Genomic DNA, 14,280 nt, shown 5'->3' with positions numbered 1-14,280 from the left:
ATAGAATGCATGGCAGCAGCTGAGATGTGAAGTCTGTCACAGTATCCAGGATATCGAGGCCCAGTTACAACAGCTGTGCGCCAGCTTGCCTCAGGAGAGGATATAAGGGCTTTGACACCCTCCTCCCCAACCAATCAGAGCATACTTCCAGGCTAGAAGGTGTGAACTGTCACACTGAAAAATGGGTTCATACTGCTAAGTTCTTTTTGAATTTGAGTCTATTTTATAATCACTGAAATAACGTCACTTAGCCTCTTACCCCTTGAAGTTTTATTTTGTTGCCTCCGCCCATTCTGGATTCTTCACTTTTTCGTCAGACGTCGTACATGTCATTGAATGACCATGAGGGGAAAATCTGGCAAATTCGAGATGGTAGAGAACGTTACCCAAGCGATACTCCTAAAAGGAAGGAGAAAAAGTTATAAATATTTTTTCATTGGTTACGCCCCAGCATAGTACATTTTATTGTATGACATCACGAAAAGAAAGGGTCATAACTAGCTACAATAAGTTTAATATTCCTTATGACGACATCTGTTTTGGTTTTATTGCCATTCTCGAGTAACCTGCGATAACAACAGTGGTGAAATTATTTACATATACGGTGGGCGTCCATGCGAATTATTATATATTGGAATAGTACATTGGTGTTTACGTCTAGTTTCATTAGACGTCCATATTGCATTTATGGTAAACTGTCATTGTCGAATCTGTAGAGATTACGTGACATGTAGTAAATATAAACGTATGGAAAAAGTATTGTCACTTGTTTCCTAGTTTGTTTACTATAAAGAACGATATATATATATATATATATATATATATATATATATATATATATATATATATATATATATATCGAGCTTTATAGTAATCAAACTAGGAAACAATATATATATATATACTTAAAGTCCATCTTAAAGATATAACTGTAGACGTCCGAAATGGTTACCATTAGCATCCACACACAAACGATGCCGCCGAACCTGCCGCGGTGGTCTAGCGGTTCAGGCGCTCAGTACGGAACCGCGGGACTGCTACGGTCGCAGGTTCGAATCCTGCCTCGGGCATGGATGTGTGTGATGTCCTTAGGTTAGTTAGGTTTAAGTAGTTCTAAGTTCTAGGGGACTGATGACCACAGATGTTATGTCCCATAGTGCTCAGAGCCATTTGAACCATTTGATGCCGCCGTACTGCAGCAAGAACTACTGACGGCAACGTGTTCAGTTGGGTATTTGCACATGAATGTACGATGGATTCATTCAACGTGTGTGGCTTTTATCGATAAACGACGTCCTTTAGTGTTCCCCACAGGTTAAAGTCCAGTGGATTTAGGTCTGGGGAAGTGGTGGATACTCCACAGCACCTCTACGGCCTATCCATCTTCCTGGTAGGTTTTCGTTGAGATACGCCCTAACACGATTTTGGTAGTGGGCTGGGGCACAATCTTATTGAAAGCAAACTCTTCCGTGTCCATACAAGTCTCGGATGGCAAGTAAAATGGATGTCTGAAGCTTCTGAAGGTACACTTCAACGGTAACTGTGCCGTCAAAGAAGAATGGCCCAATCAAGCCCCGGTAAGACAACCCACACCACACATTTACTCCTGGCAAATTCACGGCTTTGTCTACATGGACGTTCGGATTTTCGGTAGCCCGGTACATGCAATTGTGGCGATTTACTGTACCATTGAGTTTGAACTGTGCCTCATCAGACCACATAATCATCTCTGCAAACTCTTCATCGTTGCTCACTATGTTAGTAAACCACTCGCAGTACTCCATTCTACGATCTGGGTCGTCCTCGTTCATTGCGTGTAGCAATCGTGGGATGTAGCACTTCCACTTTGCTGTCTTCAAAATTCGCCGAACACTTGAGCGACTCACTCCTGTTTCACGGACACACTGTCTCACAAACTTCTGTGGTGAGCGAGTAAATTGTTGTAACACACGACGGGAGTTATCTGGACTTGTTATTGCTACAGGTCGTCCAGATCGTTGTTTGTGTACATCTTTAACACAGCCTTCGTCTTCAAATTTGTCTTGAATGCGACGAATATTTAAACGTGTAGGTGGCTCTGTTTGATACTAATTTCGCCATTGCCGTTGAACGTCATTAATGTTTTCATACTTAAAATACCACTTTCATCGAATGTAAGCCTTGCACCAGCCATGTTTACACGAGTAACTAGGTGCAACTAAGAACAAAACACTGACTATCTGGCGACTGTCATCTGACAAAACAAAACAACGCATACAACGCTTGTGTGGCGATTGCCGGAACTACAAACTATTACACTAGCAAAGATCGGACAACTCCGTCAATTAGTTTGCCAGTTATGGACTTGTAAACAGTGGATACATTATACATTTTTTGTACCCCCCCCCCCCCCCGCTCTCTCTCTCTCTCTCTCTCTCTCTCTCTCTCTCTCTCTATATATATATATATATATATATATATATATATATATATATATATATATATATATACTCTCGGAGGCATATATTCAACCAGGTGCTGGAAGGGTTTTTGGGGAATGGCAGCCCATTCCTCACTTCACGGAGAGGTATCGATGTCGGTCGTAGAGGCCAGGCACGAAGTCGGTGTTCCAAAACATTCAAAGGTGTTCTATAGGATTCAGGTCGGGACTCTGTGCACGCCAGTCCATTGCGGGGATGTTATTGTCGTGTAACCACTCCGCCACAGGTCGTTCATTATGAACAGGTATTCGATCGTGCTGAAAGACGCAATCACCATTCCAGAATTGCTCTTCAACAGGGCGAAGCAAGAAGGTTCTCAAAACATCAATGTAGACCTGTGCTGTGATAGTGCCACGCAAAACAACAAAGGGTGCAAGCCCCCTCCATGAAAAACACGACCACACCATAACACCACCGTCTCCGAATTTTACTGTTGGCACTAAACTCGCTGCAGATGACGTTCACCGTGCATTCGCCATACCCACACATTGCCGTCGGGTCGCCACGTTGTGTACCGTGATTCGTCACTCCACACAACGTTTTTCCACTGTTCAATCGTCCAATATTAACGCTCCTTACACCAAGCGAGGGGTCGATTGGAGTTTACCGGCGTGATGTGTGGCTTATGAGCAGCCGCTCGACCATGAAATCCAAGTTTCCTCACCTCCCGTCTGACTGTCATAGTACTTGCAGTGGATTCTGGTGCAGTTTGGAATCCGTGGGTGATCATCTGGATAGTTAACTGCCTATTACACATTACGACCCTCTTCAACAGTCGGCGGTGTCTGTGAGTCAACAGACGATGTCGGCCTGTGCGCTTTTGTGCTGTACGCGTCCCTTCACGTTTCTACTTCATTATCACACCGGAAACATTGGATCTAGAGATGTTTAGGAGTGTGGAGACCCCGCGTACAGACGTATGACACAAGTGACACCGAATCACCTGACCACATTCAAAGTCCGTGAATTCCGCGGATCGCCCAATTCTGTTCTCTCAGGATGTTTAATGACTACTGAAGTGGCTGATATGGAGTACCTGACACTAGGTGCCAGCACAATGCACCCAATATGCAGTACGTATATATTTAGCGGTGTCCGGATACTTTTGATCACATGGTGTATGTGGACAATCATCATATATATCGACAATTTCATCAATGTTGTATTCATTGGCTACTTGAGAACAGCAATGAAGTCCAAGTAGCTGTCGTAATAAAGAATGTTAAACTTATTGTAGCTAGTTTGGAGATTTCCTTTTCAAAAGACGTGAGAAACTTCACCCATAGTACGGTTGCTTGCGGAGTATTGATGACAAAGGAGATGGCAACCTCTTTAAAATTCATAATCACGCATTAACTTCCCCATTAGGACGCCTACGAAAATTCAAGCTTTGATTTGGAAAGAGAGATTTAGGATGCCTGAAACGAATAACAAGCAGATATAATGCCGTACGGATTTACGTAACTAGTTCTGGTTACATAAAATGAGTCATAACTGAGGAAAAGTTTTCCGTAGACCGCAAGCTGCTATTCACAATTCAAGAACTTTTTATTTTTTATATATTTTTTCCTAAAAAATAAAGATAAAGGATTAATTATTTAACGACATGTGGAAGATTCACAAGATCTGGCGATGTTACTCCACGTAGATGCATCACATGAAGAAAAAAAATTTCTAAATTGTATTAGCTCTTAAAAGATACAGAAGAAAATCTCCTCTCATATAAAAGTGCGAGCAACCGTATAGCATCTTGTCAACTACACGCTGCCGACAGAAACACTGACTGTACTGTCCCGTGTCTTAACTGTAAGCAGTCGATACGGATTACAACACACACAAATTGTCCGGTCTTGTCGCACTTTCCTCATAACGGTGAAGACACATGGGAACAACTAAAAAATTACCTTCAAATTTATCGATTTTTATGAAACTGAATTGCAAGATCATTCACTGACATAAAAGCCCAGTTCTGATCGTAGCTACGTGTTTGACAGTATACACGAAATATACTGCCTGTAAAAAGAGCGTGAAGCACCTAGAAGACATGGACAGATGTCAGAGTACCTACGTACACGTACCCACCATCAACAGGTATGTAAGTGATTAGAGTTGCAATTCTCTGTGACAGATTGAGGAGCCGCGAGTGTATATTAACGTTGTTGGTGTTTTGTGTCGTTACCAGGCCTAGTAGGACATATTAGAGACGTGAACAGCGTCAGATGTTGAGTAACACTTTGAAGCGATGTTTTTCAGAAACTCATTAAGTGGTTCTCTGTAAATGGGCTCTCATTAAACTTTGACAAAACACAGTATATACAGTTCTACAGTATATGGAATGACACAATTAATAAATATGACTTCGATCAGAAATCGGTAGCTAAGGTAGAATATTCAAAATTTCTAGGTATATGCTTTGATGAGGGGTTGAACTGGAAAAAACACACTGAGGATCTGCTGAAACGTTTGAGTTCAGCTACTTATGCTATTAGGGTCATTGCAAATTTTGGAGATATACATCTGAGTAAATTAGCTTACCACGCCTATTTTCATTCTCTGCTTTCGTATGGCATCATATTCTGGGGTAATTCATCATTGAGTAAAAGAGTATTCTTTGCACAAAAGCATGTAATCAGAATAATTGCTGGACCTCACCCAAGATCATCCTGCAGACACTTACTTAAAGAGCTAGAGATCTTCACCGTAGCCTTACAATATACATATTCACTTATGAAATTTATTATTAACAACCGGAACGAATTCAAAAGGAATAGCAGTGTACATGGCTACAACAGTAGGAGAAAGGATGATCTTCACTACTCAAGGTTAAATCTAACATTGGCTCAGAAGGGGGTAAATTATGCTGCCACAAAAGTCTTTGGTCACTTACCTGATAGCATAAAAAGTCTGACAGATAGTCATATAGTATTTAAAAGGAAATTAAAAGAATTTCTTAATGGCAACTCCTTCTACTCATTAGATGAATTTTTGGATATAGCAAGAGGGTAATTTCCCCAACCTCCACAAAAGAAAAAAAAATTAAAAATATTCAGTCTCATGTAATATTTTGTGTAATGTAATATATTGTATAGAGACCTTTTATTAACCTGACACGTTCCACATCATTACGAAGTGTCGTATTCATGGTCTATGGAACAAGTACTAATCTAATCTAAGCACACGAAGGTACATCGTACTTGTGTGAACAGCATTATCAGCTCCTGATAGGTTTTGAGAGAGACCACATTGTGTGTGTACATTTGGCCAGCTGGCTTAATCACGAAATATCTAGATTTTGAATTGCGTCGCATTGGGTTCAGTTACTGGCGTGTATTGCGGCGACTTGCAGAGAGGTTATATTCTGCCAATGTTTCGGAGAGGCACAGCGTTTTTAAATCTGGCGTCATAGTGTGGACGTCCACCTAGTACGACTGCAAGTCACTGTTGCTAGAGTTTGAGGGAGCTCTGATAGCACAGCAGTGTTTCACAGACATCTTGCTTCATCATATATTACCTCTCATACAACAATATCCGGTGCCATTTTTCAGCAGAACAATGATCGTCCACACATGACATTTGTGTCTATGAACTGTCTGCGTGCTGTTGAGGTACTCCTGTGGCCAGTAAGGATCACCATAACTGTCGCCAGTAGAATGCATGAGCCCAGCCATCAGGGGCTCAGCATTCGCAACCCCTGGGTTCCTAAGCTCTATGGCGCGGCAGTGGAACGTTATGTGTCACAGGGAATGGAGATCATGGCTTGACCGCCCAAATCTTCTCAGAGTATGCAGCACAATAATGAGATGCACGGCTGTTGACGTGAAAAGTCGTTGGCAGGCAACCTCTGGAGAACCTGCCGCACCTTAGTTGTATAAGGCTTACTCAGGCACGCGGGGCTCTGTCTGAGTGGACCCTTATTTCACAGGGTGCTCGTGGGAGCGAAATGGAACTCTCAAAGTTTTCTCCTTCTCTTCTCAGCAGAAAGGATAGGGCGCTGGTGGATACCGAATAAGAGGGCTCGAGCAGCCAGTCCTCCAGACTCAGGGGTTACACAGAATTTTCCATTAATAGTAACCGAACACATGCTGCCGATCAAAAAGTGTTTTACATTGTGAAACGAAAAGAGGACAGTTATATTCAAAAGGTTTATAGAGAATCGCAAGTACACTAAAATCCATCAACCGATTGTGTAATGGCACACTGTTGATTGAACCTGCTAATTCCCAACAACTCACAAGCCTCCGGAAATGTGAATGACTTGGAGAATATGCCACAGAAAAAGAGCTCCACAACTACAGCAAAGGTGTTGGGCGTAAAGAGATCTGGAACATAGTGCCAAGGAGGAACTGAATGATAAGTGGGTTCAAGAAGAGATCGTCGATGTGTAACATATATTCAAAAGGCTGGATGGGGATCTAGTAAAATCAGACCCCTTCATCCTTACTTTCAATAGTACGAAACTCCCGGGGCATGTCAGGTCAGGTTACCTTGGCATAAGTGTGCGGCCCTATGTCCCCAAACCCAAGTGCTATTTAAATGTCAGCTCTTTTGGCGCATTAACTTAGGATGTAAGGATGAAGTCACTTTTGACAAACGAGGCAAGATCGCCTATGACGAATGTTCCGTGCCTCCGAAGTGTATTTTTAGTTTATCTGACTTGCTTATCAGGGACACCATTCTACATTTTAGGGCCTCAGTGAGGTTTCAGGCCGGTCAGAGTGGCCGAGCGGTTCTAGGCGCTACAGTCTGGAGCCGCACGACCGCTACGGTCGCAGGTTCGAATCCTGCCTCGGGCATGGATGTATGTGGTGTCCTTAGGTTAGTTAGGTTTAAATGGTTCTAAGTTATAGGGGACTGATGACCTCAGAAGTTAAGTCCCACAGTGCTCAGAGCCATTTGATTTCGACCTAGAGAGGCGACAAAACATGAGTACCGGGTAAACGCCAGAGAGGCACTCAGAGTCCCGGAATTTCATTATCATCGATCCGAAGTGCATCTCGTACTTTTGGCTTCAAATTGTCGCGGTTAACACGTCTGAGAGACCTGAAAGCCAGAAACGTGAAGACCTTGAACATCATAAAGCGCCTTAGACGCAGGCTTTGGAAAGCGGAAAGGGGTGCGTCCGATCCATTTTTATACGGGTTTCGTGTGTTCGCGGCTCGAGTATTAGTGCACGGTGTATGGGTTGGCGAGGCATTCTTCTTTGGAGATCACTGATGCTGTCCGCTATGGGGTGGATTAAATTGGCCGCGGATGCCTAGAGGACTAACCCCATACGCAGTCTCTTGTGCTGAGGGTGGTGAACCGCCACTTACAATCCGACGGCAACATGCTGCATGATGTCTGTAGGTTTCTCGCTGGCTTCTCGCAGTTCCGAGTGCACCTGCATACCGTACTATTTCTGGTTCATCTCTGGAAATCCTTTCCTCCAGTCATCCACTAGCAACAAGGCCATTTGCGATCTGCGTGCACCATGTGCTTGGAGTGGAGTAAGTTCGACCCCAAATCCAGAGTTTTAACCGTCTGCCTGCCTGGTTAATGCAGAGTCCCACAGTAATTCTAGATGTGGGGCAGATTGCACTCCTGCATCTGTTTTTAATACATTATTTTATGACATTTTAAATAAGCAACACGACTCCACTGATGTCTTTACGGATGGGTCGAAACAGTGGTCGCTCTGTTCTTTTCCCTGATCGTGTCCTCAAGGTCCGATTGACTCGCAACTTTACTGTCTTTGACGCGGAATTATATGCGATCTTGCTGGTGCTGGAGTAGATGAGATGTGCTTCAAATGCTAAATTCATTGTCTGTTCCGGTTCTCTGAGTGCCCTGCACTCTCTCCGAAGCTTGTACCCAGCAGATAAAATAGTCCAGAATATCCAGGACGCCCTCCTCCAACTACAACGGCTGGGGAAGGAGGAGTCTTTCTGCTGGGTACATGGGTATCGTGGGAAATAAAAGGTCGGACGTAGCCGCCAAAGAGGCGTGTCGTGATTCTCAGTTGTTTCAGTGTGCGATCCCTCTGCATGTTATCACCTCGATGCTGAGGTACAGAGTCATTGGGAAGAGGAGTGGCTGGAATAGACAGATAATAACCTGCGTCTAGCAAAGCCAACTACGCGGCCATGGCGCACCTTCTTTCAACCACGAATACGGGATTAGGTCCTCCTCACTCGTCTTTCCATAGGCTACAGTCCTCTGACGCATGGCTTCTTGCGCCGGCGAGAGAACCCTCCAATGTATGGGCTTGTGGCATAGATCTCTGTATGCCACATGTTATTAGACTTCTTTTATTTCCGGACGACAGGGCAGCGGCAGATTTATCGGCACATCTGCCATTTGTTTTAAGTGGAGTTGAAAGGAAAGTGGTGCGCCTTTTAAGGTATTGTCATGAGTCCAACTTGTTTCCGACAATTTTAGCAAGTTGTTTTTAATGTGTCAACATGGTGGCTGGCTCACGTATGGTTTTTTGTAAGTGGTCAGCCACTTACATTTCCACGTGTCTTTCTTTTATCTCTTCAATGGTTTTGAATCTATTTTATTCCCATGTGTATCATCTTCCAGGATTTCTCAGGTGTCTACAGGCGTGTGAGGCAGAGGTATCGTGTGGATCAATGCGAGTGAGGTGAAAGTGAGAGCATAAGGTTCTTTTATAAATTTCCTCCTGTCTCTGTGGAACAATTTTAGAGATTTTATCCGCATTCGTTTGTTTTAATGAGTGCAAGGGTGCTGATAACCTCGGCATTGAACGCCCATAAGCTCCAAACACACACACACACACACACACACACACACACACACACACACACATACAACACCACACACGCCTGCGTGGGGGCCAGCTTCATCCCAATTCCAGTATCAGGGATATGGAGGACCAGTTACAACACTTGCGGCCGGACGGGGTGGCCGAGCGGTTCTAGGCGCTGCAGCCTGGAACCGCGCGACCGCTACGGTCGCAGGTTCGAATCCTGCCTCGGGCATGGATGTGTGTGATGTCCTTGGTTAGTTAGGTTTAAGGAGTTCTACGTTCTAGCGTACTGATGACCTCAAAAGTAAGTCCCATAGTGCTCAGAGTCATTTGAACAACACTTGTGGGGCAGCTTGTCTCAGGAGAGGCAAGCATGCTTACAGACCAGAGGGTGTGAAATCTCTTACTGACAAATAGATTCATATTGCCAAGTTTTTGACTCTTTTTAGTAATCACTGAATTAGCGTCCCTTTCGAACTGTGAAGTTTCATTTCGTCTCCCTCTAGATGCTTTACATTGTTGTCAGGCAGTATAGTTTTCCTCATTTAAGCCTCATTTCATACTCAGGATTAACGTTGAACTAATTTCGTACTGGGCATTCAATAGTTTTGTAGTGCCTGGCAGTAAATTATCCGTGTTGGTCAATAAACAAAGAAAACGTGGGCACTTTGTGTAAATACCATGTGGAATCCTCACGAAAGTGATGATTTTGCAGTTACCTGGAGCAAGCACCCCACGGAAGACATTCACAATGTAGCTCGTGAAAAAGACATGAAATATTTTTTAAATTTTCGTTTAGTGAAATTGTCAACTGAAATAGAAAGTTATTTGCTGCAGCTTTCACAAGATCTGATGATAAGAAGTCGGTAGATGTTTGTTTTGACCGATTGTTTTGCCCAAGAATCGGACAACGACTGCAAGAGAGCTATGCTGACTACAGGCTCCTGCATAGAGCATCCAAGAACACCGTGCTAGGGCATGACACGGCGCTCAGTCATGGTCGACTGGTACGTCTACGGCCAGAACGCGTAACTCAACTTACATTTACAGTTCATTTCTAAGCGTGAAATACTGACACACTGACTGGGTGCTTTCCTTGGATAGATATCTTATAATTATGTAAAAGAAACGTTTCATTGTTATTTGTTTCTGGTGTTAGTTTAAAAAGTCACCTTTTTTTAAAAAAAATGTGAACTATCCTAAAACGGTAAAAGTTTCATGTAAACAGGCAAAAGGTATCTACATTACATTGTGTTACTGCGCAGCTACCATTGTTTGGCGATTTTTATCCGTTCTTAAAGTACATGTAATTAAACATCTCGAACAACTTGACTGCTTTGTGATCACGTACCTCAGTTCCCTGTCGGAAGTGCAGTAATTCCCTCATAAAGGAGCTTTCTTGACATTCGTTGATATTGATCACAAAATGAGCGCCACGTGTCACTTGTTAACGGCTGACAGTACACAGTCTCGAAGACCGACAATTTTCGCAGGTGATGCCGGATAAGCTCGTTTGTCATACTATTAGCACCGTGTTTGTGTTGGTGGACAATGATATCACCTTCTCCTCCACGTTGCTTTATACTGCTTCCAGAGCCACGCCACGCTCACTTGTGCGTAATATTCTGAGCGGACTACGCCAATTTGCAGTTGAAGCTGGTTCATTACTTAAGGTGTTCCATAGATCATTATTTCAATATTGCACTGTGATGTGGAACGTGTCAATTAGATTATCAATACTATTGATGTTGTTAACGAAAAACGTGGCTAAATGCTAATAATTTACGGTGATTGCCTTTAACATAAATTTTAATTCCTTTTTAAATTAAACATAAATACACGTGTGAAATTCACAAACTCTCAGTTGTAGTATCACACGTCCTGAAATTCTTGTTATTTTAGAACTATGATCGGTAGTTGCCAGCCAACTCAGCACTGTTGTAAATGTACTGCTTGTTGATATTAATTCACCTGCAATATTTATTCTGCTTCTAGTAAAATATTTATTTCTCAGAAATTCAGTTGCTTATAGAATTGTGTGCAACACGTTCTAAAGTGGAACATTATACAATTTTATACAAAGAAAATCTTTCACAATGAAGGTTTGCTCTAGAATGTGATAATTTAAAACATCGTTGAGGAAAAGAGCGAACTAAAGTAAAATTTTTGACGTTTTCATCTAAGAAGTCCGCTTTACGTATAACGCAAAAGTTACTGATCTTACATGTTTAAGAACATCTATATCTGTCTTCCATTTCACAGAGATGCAAACTACTAAGAATTTAGAAAATCTTGTTTCATTTTCCCTCAAGGTCGGGCCTGGTGGGCTAGCGGTAAAGTGCTTGATTGGAAACCAAAAGTTCACAGGATCAGATCCCGGTCGGACCTTCGATTTTTCAGTGAGGTGTCGGCAGGAACGACACGTGGTTTGGATTCCATGTTGAACTGTAGGTCTCCTTTTCCCGGTTCGATAAATGGACTAGGTTAGGGACAGGAAAGTCGACGAAATGACATCCAGTAGAAAGACTTGGGTCAGGCCAGTGAGCCGTACGACATTATTGATATTTTTCCACATGAATTGCTTTTATATTGGCGATCACTCCGTGTACAACAAGAATCTGCATGCATTTTTAAGGAAATTGATTCACCTTTTCTGGAGTTGATCTTCATTATATTTGGTTATAATATATACATCAACCACAGGAAATGCAACGGCGTATCTAACAAAAACAAGAACGGACATAACGTCTATCCCTTTGATACATTTGTAGCGTTTAGTACCAACTCTGAAACAGGGTGATTTATTAGACACACTCCAGAATTACTTAATGCGGTAGTAGTTAGACTGATGAATTTTTATAGTCAGCAAGAACTCTAATATTATTTCTTCTTCTTTGAGGATGGATCACTTAGGACCACGCGTAATCAACATTTGTTGGCCTTCCTTTTCGCCCAGTATTCCTTCATAAACAACGAATGGGCTAGCTTTCGTTGCGTAGACCACGTATGTCGGTTAGTTTTTCTCTCTTCTTCCTCCAAACCCCGTGTGTTTGTGATTCTTCTGATTTCATTTCTATCATGTAGATTTGGAGACCCTAATTCTCTCAGGTCTTTTTCCGTCTGTTTGTACCAGTTCGGTCTCGTAGTTTTGTTCTTTAAAAATGTATGGATTTTGTGCGTTAACCTGTTTGAGTCCATTCTTTCTAAATGCTCCACGAATTGGATTCTTCTCATGCTCATTGTGTCTGTTATTTTGGAGATATTTTTATATATTTCTGCATTGGGTTTTGGATAATGCACACCATCTTTAGTTCTTGGTCCCAGGTTTTTCCTGATTATTTTACGTTCTTTCACTTCTAATCCCTCTTTTAGTGTTCTGTGTTGAAGGTTTAGTGTCTCAGATGCTTAGTGAGCTTCGGGTTTAATTACTGTTGTGTAGTGTCGTATTTTGCATTTTGCAAGAGACTCTTTTTGTAGTAAATGTTTTTTGTTAATTGAAACGCCGTCTGCATTTTCTGGACTCTTGATCTGACAGATTTCTTTTCATTACAATTTTCTGCAATCCATTCACCTAAATATTTAAATTCTTTTACTCGAGAAATGTAGTTATTACCAATTTTGTGATCAGAAGGTACATCTTTGATGTCAGTCATACATTTTGTTTTCTCAAATGAGATTTGTAGTCCTATTTTAGCTGCTTGTTCTTGTCATAATTCTAGCTGTTTCTGTGCATCGGTAATGCCTTGTGCGATCAGTGCCACGTCATCAGCAAATGCTGAACACTCTAATTCTATGCCCTTACGTCTTGGTCCCAGTCTGTGTGCTGGTACACCTGCTTTTCTCCATTATCTAACAAATTTTTCAAGAGCACAATTGAAGAGCACTGGAGACAGTACATCCGCTTGTCGTACTCCGGTGTCTATTTCAAATTCTGTGATCAAATCTCCCATAAATTTTACTTCTAAAAGGGATTCTCGGTCTATACTGTCATATGCTTTTCTAAAGTCGACAAACGTGATTACATAACTTTTGTTTGAAGTACTATGCAAATATTTCGTTGAGTTTTTCAAGTTAAGGATTTGTTCTACGCATGATCGACCTTTCTGGACCCACCTTGGTATTCGCCTAGTCTTGAATCCAGCTGAGGTTCTGCGCGGTTTAGTAGGGCTTTAGACAGAATTTTGTATGTTATTGACAATAAAGAGATTCCACGATAGTTGTTGGGGTCTGTTTTACTTCCTTTTTTGTACAGAGGATGTATGATTGCTGTCTTCCAATCTGTAGGGATTTTTTCAGTTTTCCAGATTTCATGTATAATTTCTTTGAGTTTTGAGTATAATACTATATTATATTTAAAGAAACACTTTTGAAGTCAGAGAAAATGTAAGTTGCTATATTCTTATTTAAATTTTGTAAGATCTAATTTGAAAAATGAAATAATTGCATTTTCCATGGAGAGATTCTTCTGAAACCTATGTCTTCTCATGGATTACGATTTTTACATATATATCTACAGACATTTTATTAACTTATTTACGTATATAGAGCTATCGAATATTAAGAGCTATCTTGTGTTTTTCTTATGTGAGAAATGTGCTATTGTACTTGCGTAGGTAATCTATTCATCCGCGTAGAAAGGAGAGTTAAGCGACAAATCCACTCGGTAATACCTTTATTCACAATACGTATGTAATCCTGTCTATAAATATACCTTGTAATAGTAATATTTTGTGTACGTCAGTAAATATTCTGAATTTATCGGGAGAATGGGTTTTCAGGAAGTCATCTGAGAAGTTATCTGTGGTGTTGTTCGAAGAGTGAAGCCCCACGTCGAAGATGCAGCTTCACAACAGAATCACAGGAAGCTAAGGTTAGTAGCTGCCGGACACAGCCACGAATGAGAGACGTTCACGAAGACACGCCCTCAAGGGATTCCGTACGCCGCGGCTGCTGGAAGTCTGCTTACGTTACTTTGCAGCGCCGGCCGTGCCAATCGTTCAAAAATGGTTCAGATGGCTCTGAGCACTATGGGACTTAACATCTGAGGTCAGC

The sequence above is a fragment of the Schistocerca gregaria genome, chromosome 1 (genome assembly GCF_023897955.1).
Source record: "Schistocerca gregaria isolate iqSchGreg1 chromosome 1, iqSchGreg1.2, whole genome shotgun sequence".
In the NCBI taxonomy this organism is placed as follows: Eukaryota; Metazoa; Arthropoda; class Insecta; order Orthoptera; family Acrididae; genus Schistocerca; species Schistocerca gregaria.
Note: the sequence above shows the minus strand (reverse complement) of the source record.